This window comes from Sarcophilus harrisii, chromosome 2 (assembly GCF_902635505.1).
Source record: "Sarcophilus harrisii chromosome 2, mSarHar1.11, whole genome shotgun sequence".
NCBI classification, from domain to species: Eukaryota; Metazoa; Chordata; class Mammalia; order Dasyuromorphia; family Dasyuridae; genus Sarcophilus; species Sarcophilus harrisii.
Window position 1 is genome coordinate 484,172,687 of NC_045427.1, and position 21,502 is coordinate 484,194,188.

General features: G+C 33.9%; 1 protein-coding gene across 3 annotated transcripts in view; it reads right to left on the bottom strand.

Moving 5' to 3' along the window:
* Positions 1-19,701, bottom strand: part of SETX (senataxin) — an 80,729-nt gene extending 61,028 nt beyond the window's left edge. Inside the window, exon 1 of one of the 3 annotated variants that reach the window (XM_012553963.3) lies at positions 19,520-19,701. The gene's annotated coding sequence lies outside the window, so the exon portion shown is untranslated. Of the gene's footprint in view, positions 1-19,062; positions 19,293-19,329; positions 19,445-19,519 lie in introns of those variants that run through there. The other 2 variants (XM_031954880.1, XM_012553964.3) reach the window with 2 other exon arrangements.
* Positions 19,702-21,502: the final 1,801 nt, after the last annotated feature.

Sequence of the window (21,502 nt, forward strand, 5' to 3'; positions counted from 1 at the left end):
TCTCACTCCCACAGAAATATTTTTATAAGAGAATTTTTTTAAATGAAAAAAGGAGAAGAAAAATCAGCAAAACTAAAAACATTGAAAAAAAATCTGACAATTAATTGCAATTTTCTCCATTCACATATTTCATCATCTCCCTGCCTTCCCTGAAAGAGAAGAAATATCTACTCATGCCACTTCTTTGGAATCATGCTTGTTTTCTGTAATTCTGCAACATTCAAATTGTTTATGATTATTGTTCTTTCCAATTATATTGTATATGGGGTGGAGGAAGGTGGGTTTGCTTACTTCATTGTTTTAGTTCATGTAAATCTTTTCATGCATCTCTGAATTCAACATATTTGACCCTTCTTGCAACATAGTAATACATGTTTACATATCATTTACTTAGTCACCTCCCTTTCCCCCCAATATCATGTACTTGTATTTTGTTTCCAATTCTTTGAGACTATGAAACATGTTGCAATAAATATTCTGGTGAATATGGGGCTTTTCTTTTTTTATCAACAACTTCCCTGGAATCTGTGCCTAACAGTTAGAGAGTATGGAAATTTACTTACCTTATTTGCATAATTCCAAACTGCTTTCCAGTAATAGTAGTACCAATTCACACAAAGCTATTTTTAACAACGCTATTAACGTGGTCTTTTAACATTTTTGCAAATCTGGCAATTCTTGTCATTTTAATTTTTCTTATTAGTAATTTAAAGCTGTCACTTTATTCCTAATGTCAGGTTTTACCCCTTGCTCCAATTCTTTCAGCCTTTTGCAGTTTTTGTGGCCAAGGTTTTTTCTATGAGATTTAGCTTACAGTTGTGCAATTACTTTCTTTTCCTGGTTTCTATCTTACATTTTTCCAACCCCACAGTATTTCTTCATTGTGTTTGTAATCTTGTTTATTCTTTTTTTTTTTTTTTTTTGCCTCAGTTCTTAAATTGGGATTTTGCATTCAGGTTCACCCTCTGGCACTCTAAGATAGGTCATGCTTATTAGTTCTATCTACATGACATTGCTGTTGCTGGCCTGGAAGGGGTGGTTTATGCATCCTTAATCTTATTTTATCCTGTGTCATTCTAACAAAATTTTCCCTTCTGTCACCAACTATTGGACATTTCAAATTGGATGTCCTTGAGACATCTTAAACTAAACATGACCCAAACAACTCCTCTTCACAATGCTCCTCTTTTCCTACCTTTCATTTTACTATAAAGAGTACCTCCACCATCTAGACAACCAAACCAGAATTATAGCCCCATAGGCATCATACTCAACTCTTCATTTTCTTGCAGGCCCAATCAGTTGCCAATTTACTTTGTAACATCTCTTCTAAATTCTTGTCATATTACAGGGACTATTGAAATAGTCTTCTGGATGGTCACCTACTCAAATCCTTTCCCACCTAGGATCTTCCTAAAGTACAAGTTAACTTGATTAGCCCTCATCTTCTGCCTTAATTTCTAAATCGTGTCTCAATCTCTTTGTGGACAGACCTATGAGGATTGATTTCAATTGGCCTCTTTCCTCTCCTGACTTCTTAATGACAAACTGGTTCCATCTTGGCTGTGGCCCTAATAGTCACCACCAGTGTAATGTTGGAAATCACAATGGGCTTTTTCTATTTCCAGTCTTCCGGGAGTTGATGTGCAGGACCGAAGTTAGTCTTGCCTCCTACTATTTCTAGGCCCTGTCTGCCTGCACAATGACCTACTAGGACTAAGTTTGTCCTGTTGTGAAGTGCCAAGATTAGTTACAATGATTTAGGATATTCCTTGTCCAAAGCACAGTGTAGCTTTCAGAATTGTGGGAGATTACCCTAACTTACCTTCTCTCCCCAATTCTGTTAGTTTTTGGGCCAATTACCAAAATTTAAGCTGGTTTCTCTGGATTGATCCCTCCCCCAGGCAATGTTATTTCTACATTTATCTGAGCTAGCACTGACTTTTCTGATTTAACTCTTCTACCAGCTTCTACTATCAGTGTACAATTGTAGATGATGGTAAAGCTTATTTCTGTTTCTTTTTCAAGATTTGTCTATGGTAAGTTTTAAAAATTAACTTTTATTGTTTTCCAATAACAAAAACCTATCCCTCAACCTCCCAGTTCCCTCCCCAATAAAAATTAATATCAAAACTTTTGTAACAAATATAGTCAAGCAAAACAAATACCCACAATGGCCTTGTGCAAAAAAGCAAGTGTTATCGTTGGCTTTTCTAGGGCTCTTTTCATATATTTGATGGGGCTTCTATGAGAGAACTGAGCTTTTCTACAACCTTTCAGGTTACCATTCTAACCAAAATATTTCTATATTTTAAGAAATGTAAATTCTAATTCTATTACTAAAAAAAAAAAAAAAATCACCTAAATCAACTTTTCATTTTCAAATCTGACTTTATCTTCTGAGTCACTTGTGTCCTCTTATTGTCAGAAATGATAAATCTTTGTTCTCCTATGGTTTTCTGGTCCATAATTTCATAATCTTAGCAATGCTTTTCAGATTCCTCTCAGAAATATAATTTGAGTTCAGGTTAACCTTCAGAAATGAATAGTAGTAATCATCTTTGTCAAATCATAAAAATTCTAAAAATTTCTCCATCATGTCTAATTCTTATGTGGCTCAGGAAGACAGTAAGCTTATTTCTATTATCAAGTCAACACAGTGATACTTCAGTATCTCTCATGAGGGAATTACCAACCACTACACTACTACTCTCTTTTTATTTCACACCAAAGAACCTGGATATTCTTGTACTTCATAGCATTTGTGGATTAACATTATCATTCTTGATAAAACAGCAGCTGTTTCTCTTAGAGAAGATCTTTATATTTTTTACTTAGCTCTAAATGTTCAATAATCCTCTGTGTCAGATTTTTCCACCTTTCAAACTCCTGACAGTTTAGGATTCTTTTACCTCTTCACATCCTTTTCCTTCCAGTTTTTTTTTTTTTTTTTATGAGTTAACAATAATAAAAGTAGGGAAGCCTTTCTTCAAAATCCTTTTTCTAGAAAAAGGATGAATTTGCACTTTGACACACCTAATATTATATAGCAGAAAGACAACATTGCAAGGTCTTTGTAGATCACCACAGAATTTCCTACTATTCTCTTTTTCTGTAAACCAAGATTCCTACTCCTTTTTTCTGACAGATCTTACTAGCAACTCTTATAGCCAATTAAATACTGAAGAATTCTTACCTCATTAACACCAAACTCTCTCCTTCAAAAGTTCTTTTCTTTCAACTCTAGTTCTCCTGGAATAGTGCCAAATTTCCCCATCCCAAATTTAATCCTGGGCTTTATTCACAATTCCAAACTCCAGCAAACCTGTATCTTCAAAATTCTTTCTTCTACTTTAATTCAAATCCTTATCTTTCTTCTCCTACCCAATAATCTCCCATTGGAGCCAGAAGTATAGAGAGTTTCTGGATTCACCAAACTGAAGCCTACAATTCAGCACAACAAAAAGAAAAAAGAACAGAAAAGATACTGGAGCACCCAAAGCTCAAAAGAGAGGAAGAGGGTGGAGTTTGTCAGCCACAATATTGGCAATGAGTATTTATTGTTAACTGTGTCTCTTAGCCATAAGGAAGGGTTCAGTCTGAAGAGGGAGATAGGAATCATTATGATATAAAGATATCAATAATTTTTAAAGACACAGAAATCATGATCTGCATGAATACAGAGAATATCTATATCAACAAGATTATTAATCTATCAAAGTATTTTTCATATAGCTCTCTTTTTCTCTCTTGATATCTATCTACAGACATACAGAGAGGGAGAGAACTGATTATTTCTCACTTATACTAAAAGTCCATTATTACAATTGGAGTGACCCAAGCTTTTTCCCTGTCCTATTTCCTTGCCCAAAAGCCAATCTCGCAAGGACAACGCTTATGGAAGATAGGATTACCATTTTCCTCATTTCTGGTTATGGTTGCTTACTCCAACTAGATCAGACTTCTAATTTAAGGTAAATTCTTGCCCACTGTGTTCCCCTTCAGCAAGCAAGTTTGGGTAGGGGAAGATTCTTTGTCTAGATTGCCCAGGATTGGGAGTAATCTGAGTATCGAGATAGTCACTGCCCAAAACTGTCAAAATGTCACCCTCTCGGCCCCTCATTGGAATGAGCCCATTTCTTATTATAATATTCATTCTTTCATTAATTATTAACCAATCAAAGTTCATTACCACTTCAGGAACACCCACTCTTCCAAAGAGCCCACCATCGTGAGATGAGAGGTCTTTATGAATTTGAGGGTGACAATGACCTCTTTTATTAATAAAATGATTACCCATTTTATATAAATTATGTTGCTTGAACTTTTTAAACACCACAACAGATATACCACATAAATAATAACTCATTTTTCCTCTTTCAAAGAAATTTTAGATATTTGACCTAAAAGCTAATATTTGAAGCAACATGGAACAATATATAATCTTTTCTTTCAAGGGATTTAGATCTAAATTAGAGAAATGGTGACTAAATTTTATCCGCAAATATATTTTAAAAAATCTTCAGTAGCTCTCTATTCTCTATAAAGCTCAAATTATTTAGCATTCAAAGGTCTACTCAATCTACTGATACTCTTACTTTTTTAGCCTTCTCAAATTGCTCTTCCCTATCATCTACCTACTCTAGTCAAAATACTTTTCTATCCTGAGTCTGGAAAATACTTCGTACCCCAAAATTACTATCCACTTTTTCAAAAGCACACTTCAAATGCCACTTCACCTAGTAAGGACTTTCTCACAAGGTCTCAAATTCAAAAAAATATTTCTTGAGAACCCACTATGTGCAAGGTATATTAATTTAATATCATTAAGAAATGTATGGAGGTGGGAATAAAACAATAAATACAAAGTCATTTCAAGAAAGAAAAAGCATTGATTGGGAGAGAAGACTTGAGAAAAGTTTTGTTTAGAAAGGGGCACCAAAAGCTGTGCTTTAACGAAGCTAGTATTTTACAAGATGGAGATAGGAAGTAATACACATTCCAGAAAAAAGGGAAAATGATAAGGCATAATTAGAAGATAGAATCTCATGGACAGAGAACAGCTAACAGGCCAGTATAAGTGAAAATATGAACAAAAATAAGTAATGCATTAGATAGATTGTAGATGTTTTTAAATGTGTGGTTAAGGATTATATATTTTATCCTATAGACAATAAAGATCCACTAAATATTTCTTAAGCAGAGATACTATTACTTCAGGTTTTAAAAAGTATAATTTGGCAGCTACAAAAAGGATAAATTTAAGGGAATCCTGGGACTAAAGTCAAGGATCCATAAAGATCATTTACTCTAATATTTTTGCTGGGAAATGAAGATCAGAAAATGAGATAAGAGATCTATAAAAGATACACATAAACAAATTTGGAAAGGATAAGAAAAAATTCTCAACAAAAAGTTAAACATTTGAAATACTGTCACAATCATTTAAAAAGAGAAAAAAAATATCAAAAGAATTCTTTAAGATTTCATTTCACAACCTTGATGAACCCAAAATAAAAAATGAGAATTATATTTTTAGTCATGGACAATGTGGGAATTTGTTTTGCCCAACTATTCATGTTACAAGGTTCTGTTTTTTCTTTTTCTTTTTTAATTTCTAACTAGGGAGTAAGGTAGAAGGAAAAGAAAATAAAATCCTTGCTCATGGAAAAAATATTTTTTTCAAAAGCAAGGTTTTGCAAGAGTGAATGTTGAAAATTATCTATGCATATGTTTTACAAATAAAAAGTTTTTAAAAAATCAGAAAAAAATTCTATAAAGGTTTTATGTGATATTTACAAAACCAATAGTTAAATTAATTGATGATATAAATGCCTATATTTGTTCTGGTGAATCACATTATCACTAAAGACAATTGTGGAACCTTATTGTGCCATCAGAAATATCAAAAGGGATGCAGAAAGAAAGATCAGAACTTATATGAATGACTACAGAGAAAAATAAACAGAATTAGAAGTCATAGACTAATACTTGTAAAAAACAACTGAAATATTTCTCATTGATATACAGAATAAACACTGCACCAGAAAATTGATGATGGAACATGATTTATAGTTTACTATGCAATCCTTTTTCTCTACATTAAGTTGTTCAATTCAGTTAATCCTTCAAATTCAAAAATGTTTAAATTATTTAAAATTCAAGACTTCCTGCCAAGATATCTGTCTGCCTCAACAAGTGGCACTCTACTCCTCCCTACTACAACAAAACCTAAATGTTCACACCAAACTGAATAATGATCAAGGAAATCCAATGAGAAACTACATTTTGACTTCTAGTCCAGAACCACATGCCTGCCCAAAAAAAAAAAGGGAATAAGCATAAGAAAGGGAGTTCCCTCTAATAATCAGAAATGATATGTGTGTAGCTGCAAGGAGTCCTTGTTAGAAACAGAATGAGTATGCATTTTTGATTTCCTTCACAAGCTAATTATACAATAATTCAGAGTCTGATTCTTTTTGTACAGCAAAATAATGTTTTGGTCATGTATACTTATTGTGTATCTAAGTTATATTTTAATATATTTAACATCTACTGGTCATCCTGCCATCTAGGGGAGGGGATGGGGGCGGGTAAGAGGTGAAAAATTGGAACAAGAGGTTTGGCAATTGTTAATGCTGTAAAGTTACCCATGTATATATCCTGTAAATAAAAGGCTATTAAATAAAAAAAAAAAAAAAAAAAGAAACAGAATGAGTAGCAGGCTCCCCAGTTAAAATTCCTGGGTAATGGGATAATCAGAAAGGTCCAAGGTGAGGATCTTGGAAACCTATAGAACAGAAGCAGATAATATGACAATATTGACCAGTATGTTGCCCCAGAATTGGATAATATATATCCAATGATCCTAATGCTCTTAAAGGCAATAGAAAGGGTCTGAAGATCTAGCACTCTGAACCTCAACAATTCAGGGAGCCTTGTTCAGGAAGCCAGTTCAAGAATTCAAAGTAAGTTTAATACCCTATCCAAAAGTGAAGCATGGATTAGAGTCTGAACCAATTCAGAAACTAAAGGTGGATAAGTGAGTAAATCAAAAACCAACTAGTATCAAAAATTATTGCAACTCAGCTTCATAACAGTGCAGAGAATTAAAGGGGGAAAGATGTATTTTCCAAAAAGAATACAACGGAGAAATTAGTAAGAAATCTTTTTCAAAAAGAGATAAAAGAGCTGGAAGAAAGAGTCAGGAAAATAAATAGCTTAGAAGAGAAAGTGTTAAACCTTACTGTGAAGAATGGCTGAATAAGTTATGTTATATGAATGTTATGGAATATTATTGTTTTGTAAGAAACAACCAGCAGGATGATTTCAGAGAGGTCTGGAGAGACTTATATGAACTAATACTAAGTGAAATGAGTAGAACCAAGAGAAATTGTTCACATCGACAAGATTTTATGACGATCAATTCTGATGGACATAGGTATGAGGCGATTCAGTCCAGTTCCAATGGTCTTGTGATGAAGAGAGTCAGTACCCAGAGGACTGTGGGGACCAAGCGTGGATCACAACATAAGTATTTTTATTTTGTAATTATTTGCTTGTATTTCGTTTTCCTTTTTTTTTTTTTTTTTTGCTTTTTGATCTGATTTTTCTCATGCAGCATAATTGTGGAAATACGTATAAAAGAATTTCACATGTTTAACATATACTGGATTACTTGCCATCTAGAGGAAGGGATGGGGGCTGGAGAAAAAAAATTGGAACACAAGGTTTTTCAAGGGGAAATGAGTATGAGCCACTACATAGAATTCCCAATCCCTCTATTTTTGTCCACCTGCATTTTTTATTTCCTTCACAGGTTAATTGTACAATATTTCAAAGTCCGATTCTTTTGGTACAGCAAAATAACTGTATGGACATGTATACATATATTATATTTATTTAACATAAAATTTAACATATATAACATGTATTGGTCAACCTGCTATCTGGGGGAGAGGATGGGGGGAAAGAGGGGAAAAATTGTAACAAAAGGTTTTGCAATTGTCAATGCTAAAAAACTACCCATGTATATATCTTGTAAATAAAAAACTATAAGAAAAATATGGAGAAAAAAGAGGGGGAGGGGAGACTGAATGCTGAAAACTATGTATATGTTTTGAAAATAAAAAGCTTAAAAAAAAAGAAAACAAATACATTTCCTAAAACTAGAATACATCAAATAGAAATGATGAAAGGGACAATTTTGGAGAATGCAAGAACTGAGGAGAGAGAAAATTTTTTGAAAATCTTGGATTATATAAACTGAGTAACATAAGAATTTTTACACGGAAAGCAGCATTATAAAGAAAAACAAGTTGGAAATAATGAAGAACTCAATGCAATAACCAAATCAATCTTTAGAGGACCCATGATGAAGTATATGATCTACTTCCTAACAGAGAAGTGACTGACACAAAGTCCAGAGACAGATTTTTGGACATGTTAAGTGTATAGATTTGATTTGTTTCACTTATGCTTATCTGTTACAAAACTTTTTCCCCCTTTCATTTCTCAGTTTTTAATAGGGAAGGCAGAGAACAATTATTAACAATAATAATGCCCAAAAAAAAAAAAAAAGGAAGGGGCTATTGTAAGATTTCTTTTTAATTGGACAGAAGAAAATAAATACAATTAAGAACAGTTCTGAAAGTAATGTATATGGAATTTTTTTTTCCATATACATTGGAATGTATATTCCAATACATTGTTCTCAGCTTCATAACAGTGCAGAGAATTAAAGGGGGAAAGATGTATTTTCCAAAAAGAATACAACGGAGAAATTAGTAAGAAATCTTTTTCAAAAAGAGATAAAAGAGCTGGAAGAAAGAGTCAGGAGAATAAATAGCTTAGAAGAGAAAGTGTTAAACCTTACTGTGAAGAATGGCTGAATAAGTTATGGTATATGAATGTTATGGAATATTATTGTTTTGTAAGAAACAACCAGCAGGATGATTTCAGAGAGGTCTGGAGAGACTTATATGAACTAATACTAAGTGAAATGAGTAGAACCAAGAGAACAATAGGAACAATAGGAAATATATTAAGTTTCATATGGAATCCGTTGGGGGGTTCTATTGTGTATGTGAAAATGCTTAGTTGATATTTAAATTCAGAAAGAAACTAATTTCAAAGACAAATTAAAAATTTTAAAGTGATGGTACCACTGCGATAAGTAAAGCTATAGAATCTGAAACTGATTTAACAGGACTAAAATTGCATTAGGGTATAACAATAAACTTTTACGTACTCCTAATTATTTCAGAAGCCCGATAAAGCAGGTTAGGGAAAATCAGTGGCATAAAATTCATGCCTGTCAACATATTAACAACTTGTAATTTTATATTCTAAATAAATTTCACCTCTTAGTCTGCCTACTTGGAGCCAAAATAGCTAGTTTTACTTTAAAGGCAATACTGCAAATTTCATGTTCTTCACTGTTTAACTTCCAGATCTCAAATTATATGATAAAAAAGTAATTGTTAAACTGATATTGGCTTTAAAAAAAAAAAAAAAAAGACCATAAAGAAAAGTAGAAACAGACTAAATAATTCTATTTTTAATAAACTAAGAATATAAATTATTTGAGAAATAATCCCCTAGCTGATAAAAATTGCTAGTAAAACTGAGGAACAGTTTGACAGAAATTAGGCTTTTATATACTTTATATTATATTAAATTCAAGATAAACAGTCTGAGTTTTAAAGGCTATTATAGAAAAATGGTTAAAAGAAATGAACAAATAGTTCTCAAAAAGAAATTCAAACTATTAACAATAATAGATAATGTTTCAAATCTCTAAGAAAAATATAAAATCAAAATGACCTAGAGTTTTTACCTCCTGCCCAAAACATTGGCAAAGAACAAAAAACTAAAACAACGTTGGAGGGGCTATGGAAAGCCAGGTACCCTTATGTATAATTGGTAGAGTTGTAAACTGGTACAACAACTTTGGAAAGCAATTTGAAATTATGCAGATAAAGTGATGGAACGGTCCATACCTTTAGAACTAGAGATTCCATTGTTAAGCATGTGTCCCAAGGAAGTCATTAACAAAAAGAAAGGCACTTTACATATGAAACAGTTTTTCATGGTAACCAAAGAACTGAAAACAAAGTGGATGTCCATAAACTGGGTAATGAATAAACAAATCACACTATTTGAATGTAATAGAATATAGATGCACTAAAAGAAACAATGAACAAGAATAGAGAAGCACAGGAACTCAAGACTGAATGATATAATGTGAAATAAGCAAAGTCAAAAAACAATACACACAATGACTACAGCCAAGTAAATGGAAAGACCAGTAACCACAAAACAATCAAAAATGTATGTTGCGAAACTACAAATATGATTGACTCCAATGAAGAGATATGAATAGATACCTCTCCCCCGCCCCCCTGCTCCTCTGCAGAGGTTGTGGTCCAAGGGTGTGAATCATTGCGCATGTTAGATTTTTTCGGAAGTGTTCACCAGTTTTGCTGGATTTTTTCCTCTTCTTGCTCTTTAAAAAAAAAATTCTTTGTTATAAAGGATGAGGAAATGGGGAAAGGAGAAGGATTCAAGGGAAACTTAGGCAATGTAAAAATAAATATTTTTTTAAATCGTTTTTAAAAAATCAATGTATAAAAATGTATGTAGGGTGTAGATTAACCATGTAACAGTTCAGTTTCATATAATATCACCTTTTTTGTTTTTCTTTGTATGATGAAATGTTCAAGTCTTTTGATTATTAAGATTTTAGATAAATCAAAATGTTATGATGGAATATTATTCAGCTGTAAGAAATGGCAAGCAGGTTGCTTTTAGAAAACATGGAAAGACTTGCATGACATAATGCAGAATCAAACAAGCAGAACCAAGAGAACATTATATAAAGTAATAGTAATATTGTTAAAAGAGTAACTGAATGATTAAGCTATTCTGAGTAATATGAGGTGGCAAAGCGATTAGGAAGGACTTATGAAGGAAAATGCTATCCATACCTCCAGATGAAGAACTGAAATATCGAAGTGTAGTTTCACATATGTAACTCTATAAAATATTGATTTTTCTCTAATGCAGGGTTGGGAGGACAAAAGGAAGGAGAAAACTTGGAACTCAAAACGTATCCAATAAACAAATACATTTTTTAATGAAAGCCAAGGTTAGAAAGAAAGGGGTAAAAGCAGTGACAAAAGACAGAAAGTCAATTTCAATTACATAAAATTGAAAAGCTTTTGCACTGACAAAAATCAATGAAACTAAGAAAAAAGCAGCAATAATGGATAAAAATATGTATCAAATACCTCTAGTAAGGACCAGATATGGAAAATAACACAAATACATTAAGATCAAGAACAATACCAAATAAAGTAGTGAATGAAAGGATATCTACAAAAAAATTCTCAAAAGAATTGTAAAATATGAACAATTATATTAAAGACTTCCAAATTATAATAATGAACAAGGGAAATCCAAACAACTCCAAGACTCAGTAAACTACGATGACTAAATATGGAAATAATGTTGGAAAGATTATGGAAAATCACAATTATACTATTGGTGGAATTTTAAAGTGGTCCAACCATTCCAGAAAAAAATTTGGAAATGTACTTTAAAAAAAATGAGAAATGTCCATACCTGAAGGGTTCAGATATGACCCTTGGAATTCCAGTACTTGGAACATAGTCAAGGAAGATCACATAAACCAAATTAAGTACCTATCTTGGGGCAACTAGGTGGCACAGTGGATAGAGCACCAGCTCTGAAGTCAGGAGGACCCAAGTTGGTTTCAGATACTTAACACTTCCTAGGTGTGTGATCCTAAGCAAGTCACTTAACCCCAATTGCCTCAGCAAAAAAAAAGCAAAATAATAATAATAAAGTACCTATCTCTTGGATTGTTGTGAGGATAAAAATTATTTTGTGAGGCACTTCAGAACTACTAATGCTATATAAATGCTAATTAACATCATCATCATTATTATGGTATTTCATTGTAGCAAAGAACTGGAAACAAAATGGGGCCTACAACATGGGTAATGGTTAAACAAATTATGTTTATGCACAATGACTTAATGTTTAAGTGGAAACAATATTTTTTAAAATCCTGCTCCATCATGTTATTATAATGGCCAAACTTTGTCCTACAGTTAAGAAAAATGTACCTTTCTACCTTTTATTGAAGAAATTATAGAAATGAAACACTTATGATTTATTTGAAGTGTCAGTTTTGCTTTGTCACATGGATGACATTGAGAAGTGATTATTTATAAAAACATAGATTCCACTCCTAATATCAAGTCCAAAGTCAAGAAATAGACTGAAACTATGAGCAAATCAAAAATAGAATTACACCATAAAGAGCTAATTATGGTATGGGATAATCCAAATACAAACCCAGAAGAGAATGACTCAAACATCTATAAGCAAAGTCTCAGAGAAAAACAAGGTGGCCACCAAGTTTCAACTAAAATTCCTGGAAAAAATGAACAATTTTTAAAAAGTTATTGTCAATAAAAAGACAGTGAGGAAAAAAAAAAACTGGAAAATAAGGATCCAAGGAATGAAAAATTTGAGCAATAATTAAAATAGCTTGATATAAGAGATACAAAATTTTGTCCAAGCAGCAAACGCCTTGAAAATTAGCATGGATCAAACATAAAAATCAATGACTCCATGAAACAAGAAATATTAAAACAAAGTCAAAAGACTGAAAAAAAAAAAAAGCAGAAGAAAAAGCAAATCTGAGGTTATTTCATAACAAAACAACCAATCTGGAAAAAAGATCCAGAAAAAAAAGTTTTAAGGATCATTAGAACCTGAATTCCAAGGTCAAAACATGAGCCTCGATAGCCTACTTCAAGAAATCTTGAAAAGAAAATTATCCCATCTCAGAAAGTAGAGGACAAAGTGCAAATAGGAAGAATTCATTGGTTAACTCCTGGAAAAACAAAACAAAACAAAACAAAAACTTCCAGGATCATTTACAGTAAAAATCCAGAGCTTCTAGGTCTAAGAGGAAATATATTGTGAGCAGTTACAAAGAAGTCAAGGAGTCAAAATCACATATGATTTAACAATCACCATCAAAAAGGAGCGGATGGCTTAGAATACAGCATTTCAAAAGGAATAGTCATATAATCAAAAATAACTTGCCCAGAAAAACTGACTATGTTATAGAGGGGAAAATGAAGCTTTAATGAAATAAGAGTACTTTCCAAGCATTCCTGACAAAAAGATTGAAGTTGCATAGAAACTTTCAAATTCAAAAACAAGCTAATAGAAACATAAAAATGGTAACCATGAACAAGCAATCTTAAGGAATACTAAAGAAAGATAAACTGTTTATATTCTAATATGGGAGATGAAATGTGTTTTCATTAAGCCCCATCATCATTATCATGGATCAGAGAGAGTGTCTAATTAGACAAAGGCTGTGATCAATAGCAGATTGCTATTGCTTGACAATCTTATTAAGAATGGAAAGAGCAAAACACTTGGGAGAGGAAATGAGAGATAAGCAGAAGGAAAAAAGGAAAAGGAAGGTTAAAGAAAATTATCTCACATAATCAGGATGTGCAGGTAGACATCTCTACAAATAAGATGATGGAGGAAGCAGCTGATACTTCAACCTCATTTTTATCTGAAGTTATTAAAAGTTTAAATATACACATGCACAGAAAATTAATAATATAAAAACAATTCACTAATCAGAGAAACAGAGAAAAAAGGAAAGGAGAGAGAGGGTAATTAGTGTGATAACAGATTAAAGAAGGAATTAGTGCCAGCAAAACAAACTCTGATACACAAAAATACTGATAACTTTTTTCAGGGAGCAAAGAGTAATTTGAGAAGGTACCAATCATTTGGGGAATGGTTCAACAAATTATATTAAATGGTAAAGAATACTATACTGTGGTATAAGAAATGATGGAGATAGTTTCAAAGAAACCCGAGACTTATATGAATTGATATAGAAAGAAGCGAACAAAAGCTGAACAATTTAGTGACAATATGATAATGACTTTTGAAATAATTAGAAACTCTGATCAGAATAATCAGGATTTCAAACGACTTCCTCCTAATAAAGAGGTGAAGGATTTAAGCATTAAGAATGAGACTTTTTTTTTTTTTAAACACAGCTAATGTGGAAATTTGTCTTTGTTATACATTTTTTTTCCAAAGATAAAAATATTATATCGTGATCCACATGAATATGGATAGCTTTCTCCATCACAACACTTTTGGAATTGACCTAAATTACTTCATTGCTGAAGAGCCACGTCCATCACAGTTGATCATCATATAATGTTCTTGTTGCTGTGTACAATGTTCTTTTGGTTCTACTCATCTCACTTAGCATTGGTTCATGTAAGTCTCTCCAGGCCTCTCTGAAATCATCCTGCTGATCATTTTTTATATAGAACAATAATATTCTATTTAACATTCACATATCATAACTTATTCAGCCATTCTCCAAATGATGGGTAGCTACTCAATTTCCAGATCCTTGACACTATAAAAAGAGCTGCCACCAACATTTTTGCACATGTGGATGCTTTTTCCTCTCTTATGAATTCTTTGGAATACAGGCCCAGTAGAGACATTGCTGGATCAAAGGGTTTGCAGTTTTAAAGCTCCTTTGGACATTGTTCCAAATTGCTCTCCAAAATGATTGGATTAGTTCACAACTCCACCAACAATGTTAGTGTCCCAATTTTCCCACATCCTCTCCAACATTTATCATTATATAGATACATTTATAAAAGGAGTTTGTTCTCAGTACAACAAGGCAATGGGGAAACAACAAAAGGTGGATTTTTCATGTTTTTAAAAAAAAGGAATAGGACAAATAGAGGTAAGTTACAATTATATAACTGCAACAAAATGGAATACTTCAAAAGGAAGTGAAAAAGACATGATGGCTTTGGAGTGCAATTTGAAAAAAAAATAGGGAGGGATGAGGGGAGAAGATGATTTTGGTCAATGTAGAGATAGATGTTTTGCTTGACTATGACATGCTAGTAATGGCTTTTTTCCCTCCCTTGCTTTATCATGGGATGGGGTTGGGGGGAGAAGAAAAATATAGGAGAATGCAAAATTGAAAATAAGATTAATTTTTAAAAGCTTTTTAGAAGGAACAAAAAAGATTTTGGATCCTTCAGAGGCTGTCTATTTTCTTGGATTGCTGCCAACACTGACTGGCTTTTTGGAGAAGGAATTAAAGAGGACTCTGATGACACTTGAAAATTATTTTGAAGGGAGTTGACCTGAGGTACAGCAGCATATAAAATCTAAAAGAAAATAATTTCAAAATTGTTTAAAATTAAAGATCACAAAGATCACAAGGATACTAAGCCAGTAACATTTACACTTCCAAATCAACAACTGTGTAAATTTACATATATTTTTATGTGCAACCATTTTTATAGCATATAAAGTCAGGATCTTTTTCCTCAACTAAATCTCAAGGGAGTAAACTGGAGTACTGAAAGGTTAAGTGACTTGCATAAGGCTCAAAACCAGGTTATCTGAACACTGAGGCCAGCTATTTGGCTTCCTAGCATACATATATATACTTCACATTATGTTTGGTTAAAAAAAAAAAAAAAAAAAAAAAAAAAAAAAACAATGACCATTATTTGAAATCAGGTAGCATTCTTGCATACCATACAACTCTTTAAAAAACCATTTACTGATACAAAGTTTTCATTTATCTACATTTTGTTTTCATGCGCTCAAGAAAGGGATGATTTTTTTTTAATGGGGATAAAACTAAGTATAATCTCCTAAATAGAATCAATAGAATGCCAAGAGATGGAAAGTACTTCCTAAATGATTTAGTCTAATCCTGAACTTGCTGTTATACTTAAATTATTTTTGTTACATTTAGTCATGATTTGTGTATTTCCGTTTACTAACATAATTCCATGAAGGCAGGCAAAATGTCTTACAAATACCTATTTCCACCAATTTCTGCACATAGTAGGAATTAAATGTTTTGGGGTTTTTTGACTGAAGCAATTGGGGTAAAGTGACATGTGCAGGGTCACACAGCTAAGAAGTGTTAAATGTCTGAGATTTGAACTCAGGTCTTCCTGACTTCAAGGCTAGTGCGCCATCTAGCTGCCCCAAGAATTTAATGTTTTCAAAGCAATTCCATATTTATTGTGCACGTGTTATATATGGAGATAGTTCTATGCCTTAGAGGAAAAAATACTAAATTTAGATAAGTCCATTGTAGAAGGAAAATATATACAAAATTATAATGTGCATATTGATACATAATTTCATTAGTGGGCTTCAAAATAAAGTGTTATGCTGAGTTACTGAAGGGTGAAAATTCGAGGAAGGACTTATACAGGTGTTTACCTAAGAAGTGGGCTCTTAAAAGATGGGTAGAAATTTAATAGGTAAAGTAGAAGAGTATTGTAATAGTCCAGGCAAATAGCAAAGATACAAAGTAGGATAAACACAAGGTATACTGGTCAAAGAGGAGCAAGTTTGACTGTGGGAAGAAGAATAACATTTCACGTTTGTATATCACTTAAAGATTTACAAAAAGATAAAACTGAAAATATAGGTGGGTTCCATATTGTGGAAGATGTTGAATACCACAATCAAGAATCTGAACTTTACTCAGTAAATAGGGAGTCATTAACTATTTTTAAATAGAGATGGTACATAACTATACAGATTATTAGTTTAGAAATGGTATAAAGCATAGACTGGAATAGAAAAAAAGTACCTCATAAAGAGGTAGTGTAATAGTTCAAGTAGATTGGTCTACATGAGGCCTACACAAAGAAAGATGCAGTAGAAAGGTCCAAGGCAATCCCAACACACTTTGGATAGAAAATTCCATCTGCATCCAGAAAAAGAACTATGGAGATTGAAATGTAATCAACACATACTATGTTCACTTTTTTTCCCCTTTTTTTCCCCCTCATGTTTTCCCTTTTGTTCTGATTTTTCTCTCCTAACATGATTCATAAAATAATGTGCACTAACAACTAATTAATTAGCTTTAAAAACAAAGAGAGAGACAGACAGATTCAAGATATTAAACTGAATTGAGCCCTCTGGTTTTACAGACTAGAAAACTGGAGCCCCAAAATTAAGGAACCGCCTAAAGTCATACAAAGTTATGACAAGAACGCACATCTCCTGATATAACCATTACCTTAATCTTAATACAGAAGTGTCAAACACACTGGACCTCAAAATTTTCAAACTACAGCTGAACCAGATTAAAATGCCAACATTTTAATTCATAATTAATAAGATCGTCTGATTTTTCTTTCTCAGAATGCCAAATATGAAAATGTTTAGAATAATTGCACATTTAACTAATAATGGATTTCTTGCTATCTTGGGGAAGTAGTGGGGAGGAACGTTTGGAACAGAAAGTTTTTGCAAGTGTAAATGAGTAAATGTTGAAAAATACCTTTGCATGTATTTGGAATAATAAAATACCATTAAAAATAAATTTTTAAATATTTTTAAAAGATCACAAAAGACAACATAGGTAATATCAATATGAGGGTTTCTTAGTCAATATGCTGCCTTACAGGGATTCTTTATTTTGAGTTTGATACCACTGCATTATACATGTAACTGAAATTATATATATATATATATATAAATGCAACTGAAGCCACCTTCCTACAATGGAAAGAACACTGGATTTGGAATTTTAAGGCAGATAAATGTATCTCTTTAACATTTGACCTGACTTAGAATCTGGAGACCAGGATTCAAATCATGGTTTCATAACATAACTGTGGGCAAATCACTTCACCTTTTTGAGCCAGTTTAATCTATAAAATGAGAATAATAATCTTTACATCACCAATATCTTAGGGTTGTTTCCAGAAAAGTACTATCCAAAAATGTCCTTAGAAGTATAGTGACAAAAGTTAACATTTACAATACTTTTTTTTTAAATTACAAAGGACTTTAAATATATCAATTTGATATGACTTAATCATAGTTAGTAAAGATGATCTATAACTGGAACAGCAAATAGGTCTCTCATGTTCAGAGTAAAGGATGTACATCTGAGTGCTGCAATAATTTATGTGAAACTAAAGGATTTCAGCATATCCTGCAGATCCCTACATGGAGGTCTCAGGGAAGGAGAATCACACAGAAAGAGATATGGAGAGAATTCAAATCAATAAACATTTATTAAATACCTACCCAAGTACAAGAACTATGCTAGGGATTGGAAGACAAAAATGAAATACTCCCTAGTTTCCAAGACAGTTTCTTAACCTTTTTTTGCGTCCTGCACCTTTTGGCAATTTGGAGTTGACAGACTTCTCAGAATGTTGTTGGTTTTTTTTTTAACTTAAATTAATTAAAATGAAGTTGTCATTTCCCGCCCCCTCCCCCAAGTTCTTAGTCCCCCTGAAACTGATTATCTAATAGTACCAGATTAAGAACCTCTATTCTTGAAACTTCCATTATACAATTACCCATCCTAATAAAATCGTGGTTCCACTGATGTATAAAATGATAAAATATATACAGGACACTCACAGGAGTGAGGCCATTTTATAAATAACCAATTTCTTCTGCTTAGTGTGGTGTGGGACTTGAATAAAGAAAACCTGGGTTCCAGTACTAGCTTTAATACATACTAGCTGCGTGACCTTAGCCAAGTCATTTCACCTAGGAGCCTTGGTTTCCTCATCTGTAAAACGGAGGGAACCTTCTAGAATGGGTGGCAAAGTACAGAACTGTTTCGGATCGGCCTTTGGCAGGAGTTTCCTCAGAAAGAGCTCCCCACACCAATGAGATCCCCAGTTCCTGATCCCCAAAAGAGCAAAAAAAAAAAAAAAAAAAAAAAAAAAAGGAATAATCCTTTCATTTTACCTCAGGAGGCGAATTTTAAAAAACATAAGGAAACCTTAAAACACCAAAGGGGTGAGATTAGATTTGTTTTTACGCCTTCCCACATCCCCCGGCCGCCCCGCCCCCACTAGTTAATCCTCCCTTACAGGGTCCACTACCAAAACCCCGCCCCACCCCAGGCCGTCGCCGACATCCAAGCCCGGAAGAAGCCCTCACCAGCCCTCGGGCGGTTACCCGCCACCTCAAGGGAGGGAAACGTCACAAAGTCCGTCGCAGTGATGGGCTCCCAGCCCGGAGACTGCCGGGCCGGGAAAAGGAACCCCAGACGTCGCCTCAGGAGAACATTCCTCAGTCGAGTGAAGGTGAGGGAAGAGAGCGCGCGCCCGCGCCAACAGGGAGGGGAACAAGTTGGAGGTTGAGAGGAAAGGGGCGTGGCCCGGTGGCGCACGTGGCGTGCGCATGCGGATTTTGCTCCCCCCTCACCTTCTAGACTTCCGAAACACCCGTTACCTAGAGAGTCCCATCTCCCCATCCTTTTCTCAGCTGGTACACGCGTGCGCACAGGCGCGTGGCCTTACATTTCACTCCCTCCCTCACGGAGCGGCCCGTGGAGCCACACCACCAACCTCCACCCATCCCCCACCCTCACCCTGAATTGTGCTCTTCTCCTCACCTGACTAAAGATTTCACCCACTCACTCACTCGGTTTCACCTCCTGCCACCGCTATCCCGTCGCCATGTCAGGGCTCGAGCCTGGCTGAAGAAGAGGCAGAGGGGTGGGGGAGGGGAGAAAAGAGGACCAGACGCTGGCTTCATCCGGAAGTCTGAATGCCGGGGCGCGCGCGCCTCCGGTCCCGCCCCCTTTTCCTCCTACCTCACCAGGCTGCCCTGAATAAGCCCTGCCCATAGTCTTTTTTTTTTATTATAGACATAAACGTCAATAATTATGAATATTTCCGCATACAAAGAAGGCCGAGAAAAGAGGACCCTTTCACGTTTTAAAGGGTTCATTAAATTAACATGCTAATCAATAAAAATGCCTCGTTTGTCTGTTCCCTTAATGAACTTGATTCTGGTGTGGGTATTCTTTCAATATTTAAACGATACCTTTTTGCACCATTATCCATTTGGGCTACGTAGGGGATGGAAGGATTGAGCACAGGGCATGGAGTCAGGATGTCCGGAGTTCAAATTTGACCTTTAAAACTTAACTATGTGACTCTGGGCAAGTCACTTATACTGTTTGCCTCAGTTTGCTCCTCTGTAAAATGAGAATAATAATAGCATCTAATAGATAATCAAAGATATGAACAATTTTCAGATGGAGAAATTAAAACCATTTCTAGTATATAATTAAAACCATCTATTGATTAGAAAATTGCAAATTAAGACAACTCTGAGGTAACATTTTTTTACCTTTCAGATTGCCTGACAGGAAAAGATAATGATAAATTTTGGAGGAGTTGTAAGAAAACTGAAACACTAACACAATGTTGATGGAGTTGTGAAATAATCTAACCATTCTGGGAACAATTTGGAACAATGCCCAGGAGGCTATACAACTCTTCCTACCCTTTAATCTCTCACTACTGGGTCTCTATCTCCAAAAGATAATCTTAAAAAAGGAAGAATATATGCAAAAAATGTTTGTAGCAACTCCACAGTGGCAGGATGCCCCCACCATTTGGGGAGTCTCTGAATAAGTTATGGTATATGAATGTAATATTATTGTTCTGTAAGAAGTGATGAGCAAGCTGATTTCAGAAAAGCCTGGACTTACATGAACTGATACTAATTGAAGTGAGCACAACCAGGAGAAAGTTGTACACAGTAACAAAATCTTGTTACTGTAATAGAAGTAACCTTTTCTTACAATGAGGTGATTAAAGACAACTTTAGTAGACTTTTTGAGAAAGATTTTCTGCCATCTATATCTAGAGAGAGAATTATTAAAGACTGGGTATGGATTGAAATATAATATTTTTACCTTTTTTTAATTGTTTCCTTTTAGGTTTGGGGGGTTTTTGCTCATGATTTTTCTTGCATGGCATTATGAATGTGGAAATGTGTTTAGAAGAATTGCACATGTTTAACCTATATCAGATTGCTTGCTGTCTTGAAGAGGAGAAAAATTTGGAATCCAAGGTTTTGCAAGAATTTATGTTGAAAACAATCTTTACATGTTTTTGAAAAAATAAAATACTATTAAAAAATTTTAGCATCTAACCTCCTTGGGTTATTGTGAGAATTAAATGAGACTGTATACTTATTGTGTATCTAAGTTATATTTTAATATATTTAACATCTACTGGTCATCCTGCCATCTAGGGGAGGGGGTGGGGGGGGGGTAAGAGGTGAAAAATTGGAACAAGAGGTTTGGCAATTGTTAATCCTGTAAAGTTACCCATGTATATATCCTGTAAATAAAAGGCTATTAAATAAAAAAAAAAAAGAATTAAATGAGACAATAATTGTAAGGTTGTGGGCCCCAAAATTGCCAATTGTCAATGTAATGTCACTGAAGGAAAGCTTGGAGAGGTGATCAGTTAGAGAGACTAAGTCCCTAAGCTATCAAAAAAGAAAAAGATCTTTTTTGGCTGTGGACCCTAGTGCTCAAGGGCTTAGGAATTTTTAGAACTAGGGGAGTTAGCTTATT